Genomic DNA, 8,919 nt, shown 5'->3' with positions numbered 1-8,919 from the left:
TCTTGTGTGTTGTGTGTCTGTTGAACGTGTCATGTTGTGTGTGTGTCTGTTGTACATTGTGTATGTGTGTGTCTGTTGTGTTGTATATAGATGTGTGTGTCTTGTATATATGATGTGTTTGTGCATGTGTCTCTTGTGAGTTGTGTCTGTTGAGCATGTTATGTTGTGTGTGTGTCTGTTGTTTGTGTGTCTGTTGAGTGTGTTGTGTTGTGTATAGATGTGTGTGTCTTGTATATATGATGTGTTTGTGCATTTGTCTATTGAATGTATGTTGCGTATTAGTGTCTGTTGATCCCGTGTGTGGTATTGTGTATATACATTTGTGTTCTGTATAGATATTGTGTCTTGCGTGTGTGTCTGTTAAGCATGTGTGGTATTGTGTATAAACATGGGTGTTGTGGATAGATGTTGTTTCTTGATTGTGTGTTTGTGTGTGTCTGTTGTGTGTATACATGTGTGTTCTCTATAGATGTGTCTTGACTGTGTGTTGTGTGTGTGTCTGTTGATTGTGTGTGGCATTGTGTATATACATATGTGTTGTATATAGATGTTGTGTCTTCAGTGTGTCTTGTGGGTGTGTCTGTTAAGCATGTGTGGTATTGTATTTTTAGTAGAGACCGGGTTTCACCGTGTTGCCCAGGCTGGTCTCGAACTCCTGAAGTCAGGCAATCCGCCCGCCTCGGCCTCCCAAAGTGCTGGGATGACAGGCGTGAGCCACCGTGCCCAGCAATCTTTGTAATTTTTAAATAGTCAGACCTCAATAAAGCTGGAGGATGGCGGCGGGGTGGGGGGAAGAAATACAGAAATAAATTCCCCTTCCCCAGAACCAAGGACAAAGTCTTGCAGACCTAGAGCTCGGGTTAGACCCTGGACTCACGGAGGGGCTACTTCAGAATTGCTGGCAAAAGAAAGACTGTAGGACCAGGTGCGGTGACTCACGCCTGTCATCCCAGCACTTTGGGAGGCTGAGGTGGGTGGATCACCTGAGGTCAGGAGTTCGAGACCAGCCTGGCCAACATGGTGAAACCCCGTCTCTACTAAACATACAAAAAAATAGCCTGGCGTGGCGGTGGGCGCCTGTAGTCCCAGCTACTTGGGAGGCTGAGGCAGGAGAATGACGTGAACGGAGGCGGAGGTTGCAGTGAGCCGAGGTCGGACTACTGCATTCCAGCCTAATGACAGAGAGAGACTCTGTCTCAAAAAAAAAAATTACTTTTGGCTGGACTCTGTGGTTCACGCTTGTAATCCCAGCACTTTGGGAGGTCGCGGGGGGTGGATCCCCTGAGGTCAGGAGTTCGAGACCAGCCTCGCCAACACGGTGAAACCCCGTCTCTACTAAAAATACAAAAAAAAAAAAAAAAAAAAAAAAATTAGCTGGGTGTGGCGGCGCGTTCCTGTAGTCCCAGCTACTCGGGAGGCTGAGGCAGGAGAATCGCTTGAACCCGGGAGGCGGAGGTTGCAGTGAGCTGAGATCATGCCATTGCTCTCCAGCCTGGGCTGCAGAGCGAGACTCCATCTCACACACACAAAGGCTGTGGAGAGGCAGATAATTTGTTACAATTCATTTCTGCAGCTGTCCCCCTGCAAAAGCACAGAATGGTATTTGATGAAGCCTTTTTTTCTTCTTTCAGATGGTGCCTCACTCTGTTACGCAGGCTGGAGTGCAATGGCACAATTTTGGCTCACTGCAACCTCTGCTTCCCGGGTTCAAGTGATTCTCCTGCCTCAGCCTCCAGAGTAGCTGGGGTGACAGGCACCCGCCACCATGCCTGGATCATTTTTGTATTTTTAGTAGAGATGGGGTTTCGCCATGTTGGTCAGCCTAGTCATAATTAACGTCTTGTTGGGTTAAACTCGAAATGCAAAAACGTCGAGTCCCTACAGCCTATATTTGTAGGTTTATTGCAGTTCACTTCCTTTGGCTGCTAGAGCACACATAATTCATGGCAAACACCAGGAAAAAAAAAAAAAGACAGAGAGAGAGAGAGAAAAAAAAACGAAACAGAGTTTCCACCATTCCATCATTCCCCTGCTTTATTCATTCTCTTTGGTGCCTTAAAAAAAATCATTAAAGAAAATATATATAAAATGTAGATTTACTGTTGACGTTTTTAATTTGGACTCAAGACACTCATCTATTCAGCGCACATTGGAGTGAAAGACACCATCTGCTGTAACTCAAAAAAAGTGTCTGGGCCGGGCACAGTGGCTCACGCCTGTCACCCCAGCACTTTGGGAGGCCGAGGCGGGCGGATCACGAGGTCAGGAGATAAAGACCAGCCTGGCCAACATGGTGAAACCCCGTCTCTACTAAAAATACAAAAATTAGCCGGGCGTGGTGGCGGAAGCCTGTCATCCCAGCTACTCCGGAGGCTGAGGCAGGAGAATCACTTGAACCTGGGAGGTAGAGAGGTTGAAGTGAACTGAGATCGTGCCATTGTACTTCAGCCTCGGCAACAGAGCAAGACTTTATCCAAAAAACAAAAGAAGAAGGAAGGGAGGGAAAGAAAGAAAGGAGAGAGAGGGAGGGACAGGAGAGACAGAGAGAGAGAGAGAAAGAAAGAAAGAAAGAAGGAAAGAAAGAAAGACAGACTGTCAAAAAAAGGAAAGAAGGAAGGAAAAGAAAGAAAGAAAGGAGAGAGAGAGGGAGGGAGAGACACAGAGAGAGAAAGAAAGAAGGAAAGAGAGAGAGAAAGAAAGAAAGGAAGAAAGAAAAGAAAGAAAGAAAAAGAAAGAAAGGGAGAAAGACAGGAGGGAAGGAAAGAAAGAAATAAGACAGAAAAGGAGGGAGAGAGGGAGAGACACAGACAGAAAGAAAGAAAGGAAGGAAGGGAAAGAAAGAAAGAGAGGCAGAGAAAGAAAGGAAAGAAGGAAGGAAGGAAGGAAGGGAAAGAAGGAGAGAAAGAGAGAGAGAGAAAGGAAGGAAGAAAGCAAGAAAAGAAGGAAAGCAAGAAAGAAGAAAGAAAGAGAAGAGTGTCATAAATGGGCACTATTTTCCTAACACCTGCCCCAGAATAAAATGTGTTTGTTTTTTGAGACGGAGACTTGCTCTGTCGCCCAGGCTGGAGTGCAGTGGCGCGATCTGGGCTCACTGCAACCTCTGCTTCCCAGGTTCATGCAATGCTCCCGCCTCAGCCTCCCGAGTAGCTGGGACTACAGGCGCCCGCCACCACGCCCGGCTAATTTTAGTATTTTTACTAGAGACGGGGTTTCACTGTGTTGCTCAGGGTGGTCTCGATCTCTTGACCTCGTGACTCGCTTGCCTCAGCCTCCCAAAGTGCTGGGATGACAGGCATGAGCCACCGCTCCCAGCCGGGAAAAGAGTTTAAATGCTTTTGGAGTGACAGGGGAAGGAAGCTGAACTTGTGTACAAAAGCATGGAGGGCCCTTTCTCAGGGGCTGGAAAGTATCTCTGTGCAGTGTGACAGGTGAGAACATCATCTTTCACCACAGAGCCCAGGAAAAGCTGATTCTGAGACTTAGTACCATGTTGCCTGTTGCAAAAATGGAACCAAAATGATCCTACATAGAACTGATCTTTTTGGGTTTACAGTTGTTAAAACCCATCTACACAGGGGCTTAAAATGTGGGTCCTAAGCTGGGCGCGGTGGTTCACACCGGGAATCCCAGCACTTCGGGAGGCCGAGGCAGGTGGATTATCTGAGGTCAGGAGTTCGAGACCATCCTGGCCAGCACAGTGAAACCCCATCTCTACTAAAGATACAAAAATTAGCCGGGTGTGGTGGCGTGCACCTGTAGTCCCAGCTACTTGGGAGGCTGAGGCAGGAGGATTGCCTGAACCCGGGAGGTGGAGGTTGCAGTGAGCTGAGATGGCGCCATTGCACTGCAGCCTGGGCAACAAGAGTGAGACTCCATCTCAAAAATATAATAATGATAAATAAAATAAAATAGAGCTACCATAAAATTCAGCAATCATACTTACTAATGGGCATACACTCACAATAAAAGAAGTCAGTATATTGAAGTTTGGGAGGCTGAGGCGGGTGGATCACCTGAGGTCAGGAGTTCGAGGCCAGCCTGGCCAAATGGTGAAACCCCATCTCTACTAAAAATACAAAAAAAAAATTAGCCAGGCATGTCGGCGGGTTCCTTAATCCAGGTACTGGGGAGGCTGAGGTAGGAGAATTGTTTGAACCCGGGAGGTGGAGGTTGCGGTAAGCCAAGATCCCATCACTGCTCTCCAGCCTGGGCAACAGAGTGAGACTCTGTCTCAAAATAATAATAATAACAATAAATAAAATAAAATAGAGCTACCGTAGAATTCAGCAATCATACTCACTGATGGGCATACACCCTCAATAAAAGAAGTCAGTATATTGAAGTTCAGGAGGCCGAGGCGGGTGGATCACCTGAGGTCGGGAGTTCGAGACCAACCTGGCCAACATGGTGAAATCCCGTCTCTACTAAAAATACAAAAAAGTGGGATTGCTGAATTCTATGGTAGCTCTATTTTATTTTATTTTATTTTTATTTTTTGAGATACCTGCAATCTCACAGTTTATTGCAGCACTGTTCCCAAGAGCTGAGATTCGGAACCAGCGTAAGTGTTCAACAGATGAATGGATAAAGAAAATGAGCCAGGCGAGGGAGCTCACGCTTGTAATCCCAGCACTTTGGGAGGCCGAGGCAGATAGATCACTTGAGGTCAGGAGTTCGAGACTAGCCTGGCCAACACAGTGGAAACCTGTCTCTTATAAAAATACAAAAATTAGCTGGGCATGGTGGCAGGTGCCTGTAATCCCAGCTACTCAGGAGGCTGAGGCAGGAGAATCACTTGAACCCGGGAAGCAGAGGTTGCAGTGAGCTGAGATCATGCCACTGCACTCCAGTCTGGGCCACAGAGAGAGACTGCATCTCAAAAAAAAAAAAAAAAGAAGAAGAAGAGGCCGAGCGCGGTGGCTCACGCCTGTAATCCCAGCACTTTGGGAAGCCGAGGAGGGCAGATCACAAGGTCAAGAGATCGAGATCATCCTGGCTAACACGGCGAAGCCCTGTCTCTACTAAAAATACAAAAATTAGCCGGGCGTGGTGGTGGGTGCCTGTAATTCCAGCTACCCAGGAGGCTGAGGCAGGAGAATCGCTTGAATCTGGGAGGCAGAGGTTGCAGTGAGCCGAGATCGTGCCACTGCACTCCAGCCTGGGCAACAGAGCAAGACTCTGTCAAAAAAAAAAAAGAGAAAAGAAAGAGAGAAAGAAAGGAAGAAAGGAGGAAAGGAAGGAAGGAAGAAAGAAAGAGAAAGAAAGAAGGAAAGAAAAGAAGAAAGAAAAGAGAAAGAAAGAAGAGAAAAGCGTTACACATATGGAATGGAATACTATTCAGCCCTGAAAAAGAATGAGATCCTGCCATTTGCAATAAAAGGGATGGTTATTATGTTCAGTGAAATAAGCCACGCACAGAAAGACAAACTCTCCATGTTCTCACTTATTTGCAGGAGCTAAAATTGAAAACAATTGAACTCATGGAAATAAAGAGTAGAAGGCTGGTTCTCAGAGGCTGGGAAAGTTAGTGGGGAGTTTGTGTGGAAGAGGTGGGGATGGTTAATGGGTACCAACAAATAATTAGAAAGAATAAATAAATCCTAGTTTTTGCTAGTATAGCACGGTGACTATCATCAATAATCACTTCATTGTACATTTGTAAATAACTAAACGAGCATAATTGAATTATTTGTAACACAAAGTCTCAATGCTTGAGTTCGTGGATATCTTATTTACCCTGATGTGATTATTGCGTATTGCATGTGTGCATGAAAACGTCTCATCTACCCCGTAACTATATACACCTACTATGTACTTGCAATAATAATAATAAAAAAAAATAAAGACAGGAGTAGAGCAGGGGAGAATCCAATGAATAATTTGACCCCACATTTATCAAAGGAGGTAAAGAGATGGAAACAGGCAAGGTTTCCTGGGGGCTGACCATGGAGGAGAAAAAAAAATTCAATATTTCATTCACTTCCTTTAAAGAAATAAATCAATGTAAAATTTCTTTTCTTTTCTTTTATCTCCTCTTCTTTTTTTTCTTTTCTTCTTTTCTTTTCTCCGTTCTCTTCCTTTCCCTTCCCTTCCTTTTGTTTTCTTCTCTTCTCTTCCCTTTTCTTTTCCTTTTTTTTTTTCTTTTCTTCTCCTTTCCATCTTGCTGGTAGCCAGCAACATATGTGAGACTTTGGATACACCAAGAAATGAAACTCTGTGTTCCCTCAAACAAAAACCACCCAAACAGAGTTGAAGACTTTATGGGTCCCAGGGTGGGGAGGTGAAGGAGTTATGGGGTTACAGAAGAAGAATGACAGGAGGGGATTTTTTTTAGGAGATTTTCCCAATCAGGGGAAAGGCACCTGCCTTCGGGAAGTAGGAGACCATGGAGGTCACCCTGGTCTCCCAAACTGGGCAGCCCACCCCGAAATCTACATCAGTAAGACACACGCCATCTCCACCATTTCTTAGAGTGTGGCTTGCAGCGACTCAGGTATGTGGGGGAGAATTAGACTCTTTACCTCATTATTTAGTTCTGTATTTGGGAGAGGATACGCAATGCCGCTATTATTTTCAAGATGAAGAAAGTCACCGTGCATAGCAACCACCAGGAATCCGGAGGAGTTGCAGTTCCTGCGTTCCACACACCCGGCTGTGTTTTCTGACGCCCACCCTGCTTCTTGGGAGCCTATATGCCAGTCCGCCACACGTCGCCCCATGACCACAAATTTAATTTTCCATAAATAAATCAATGTAAAATTTCTTTTCTTTTCTTCCTTTCCCTTCCCTTTCTTTTCTTTTCCTTCGTTCTTTTCTTCTTCCTTTCCCTTTTCTTCCCTACCCTTCCCTTCCCTCCCCTTCCCTTCCCTCCCCTCCCCTTCCCTTCCCTTCCCTTCCCTTCCCTTCCCTTCCCTCCCCTTCCCTCCCCTCCCCTCCCCTTCCCTTCCCTTCCCTTCCCTTCCCTCCCCTTCCCTTCCCTCCCCTTCCCTCCCCTCCCCTCCCCTTCCCTTCCCTTCCCTTCCCTTCCCTCCCCTTCCCTTCCCTTCCCTCCCCTCCCCTCCCCTCCCCTTCCGTTCCCTTCAGTCCCCTTCCCTTCCCTCCCCTTCCCTTCCCTCCCCTTCCCTTCCCTCCCCTTCCCTTCCCTCCCCTTCCCTTCTCTTCCCTTCAGTCCCCTTCCCTCCCCTTCCCTTCCCTTCCCTTCCCTTCCCTTCCCTCCCCTTCCCTTCCCTTCCCTTCAGTCCCCTTCCCTCCCCTTCCCTTCCCTTCCCTTCCCTTCCCTCCGCTTCCCTTCCCTTCAGTCCCCTTCCCTTCCCTTCCCTTCCTTTTCCCTTCTCTTCCCTTCCCTTCCTTTTCCCTTCTCTTCCCTTCCCTTCCTTTTCTCTTCCCTTCCCTTCCCTCCCTTTCCCTTCCCTTCCCTTTCTTTTCCCTTCCCTTCCCCTCCCTTCCCTTCCCTCCCTTTCCCTTCCCTTCCCTCCCTTTCCCTTCCCTTGCCTCCCTTTCCCTTCCCTTCCCTCCTTTTCCTTTCCCTTCCCTTCCCTTCCCTCCCTTTCCCTTCCCTTCCCTCCCTTTCCCTTCCCTTCCCTTTCTTTTCCCTTCCCTTCCCTTCCTTTCCCTTCCCTTCCCTTTTGTTCTCTCTTTTCTTTTCTTTTCTTCCTTTCCCTTCCCTTCCTTTTCTTTTCTTTTCCCTTCCCCTCCCCACCCCTCCCCTCCTCTCCCTTCCCTTCCTTTTCTTTTCCTTTCCCTTCCCTTCCCCTCCCTTCTCTTCTCTTCTCTTTTTTTCTTTTCTTCTTTTCCTATCTTGCTGGGAGCCAGCAACATATGTGAGACTTTGGATACACCAAGAGATGAAACTGTGTGTTCCTGCAAACAAAAATCACCCAAACAGAGTTGAAGACCTTACGTGTCCCATGGGGACCGTGAAGGAAAATTTATGGAAAATTAAGGTATTTTCCGCTGATCTGTGTCGATATCTGCCATTTCATTATTAAAAGTTACAGCTTTGCATTCCAGAGCACGGGCTCAGGGTAACAAGCCATTCCTATGCACTTTCTGCCTCTCATCCCAATTATAATTCAAATATAAATGCAGCCTGAGACTAACATAGAATAATTATTTTATGAATTATCAGCCATTGTGGCTTGAAGGTTTTTGTTTGTTTGTTTTGCGTTTTTGGTTTTGTTTTTCTGAGAAATCCATGCCGATAGAACCCTGGGAATAAAAATAAAATAAAACTCCATATTGTGAGTAAATAACCGACTCTCTTCTCTCATCTGGATTCTAAGAGCCTTCCCCACAGCCACTTCTAGATTAATTGCTTTTACTCTCCCTCCAGTTTTTGGTTTTCCTGGGTACAAGGTAGATTAACATGCAACATGTCTGGCTTCTGTGATCCAAGCCTGCATTGCTTTGTCATCCTGAAAAGGATCCGGCCATGACTCGGTGGCCTGTAATCTTCCACTTTGGAGACCCCTCAGGAGGCAGAGAGATTTGCACATGCGTGGAGAGGAACTCCGAAAACCACAGGGGCTGTCCAAAAAGCAGGCATGCAACTTACAGAACATCGTAAAGTTATAATTCCGAAAACAAGCCTAGTGAAAAAAAAAAAAAAAGAATCCAGTTCTGTCTACTCCAATTCATATAACTCATAATGCTTTTTTTTTTTTAATTTGAAAACTTTGGACTATTATTTGGAAAGGCGGATGTGACCCCACTTGATTGATTTCAACATTTATCGCTACAAATCAAGTAAAAGAATTAAGTGTTTTTCCTACAAGCTCATTTCTCAACGCCACAAGGGATTTGGAAAGGAACTGCTTTAAGATGTCAGAAGAATACTCAAGGACGTTTATCTCAAATGCCTGTATTTAAAAATTGCATTAAAAAATAGGTTTCAAATTCTATGGTGAGCTATTATATCAT

This window comes from Pongo pygmaeus, chromosome X, assembly GCF_028885625.2.
Source record: "Pongo pygmaeus isolate AG05252 chromosome X, NHGRI_mPonPyg2-v2.0_pri, whole genome shotgun sequence".
NCBI lineage: Eukaryota > Metazoa > Chordata > Mammalia > Primates > Hominidae > Pongo > Pongo pygmaeus.
This window is presented reverse-complemented; position numbering follows the sequence as displayed.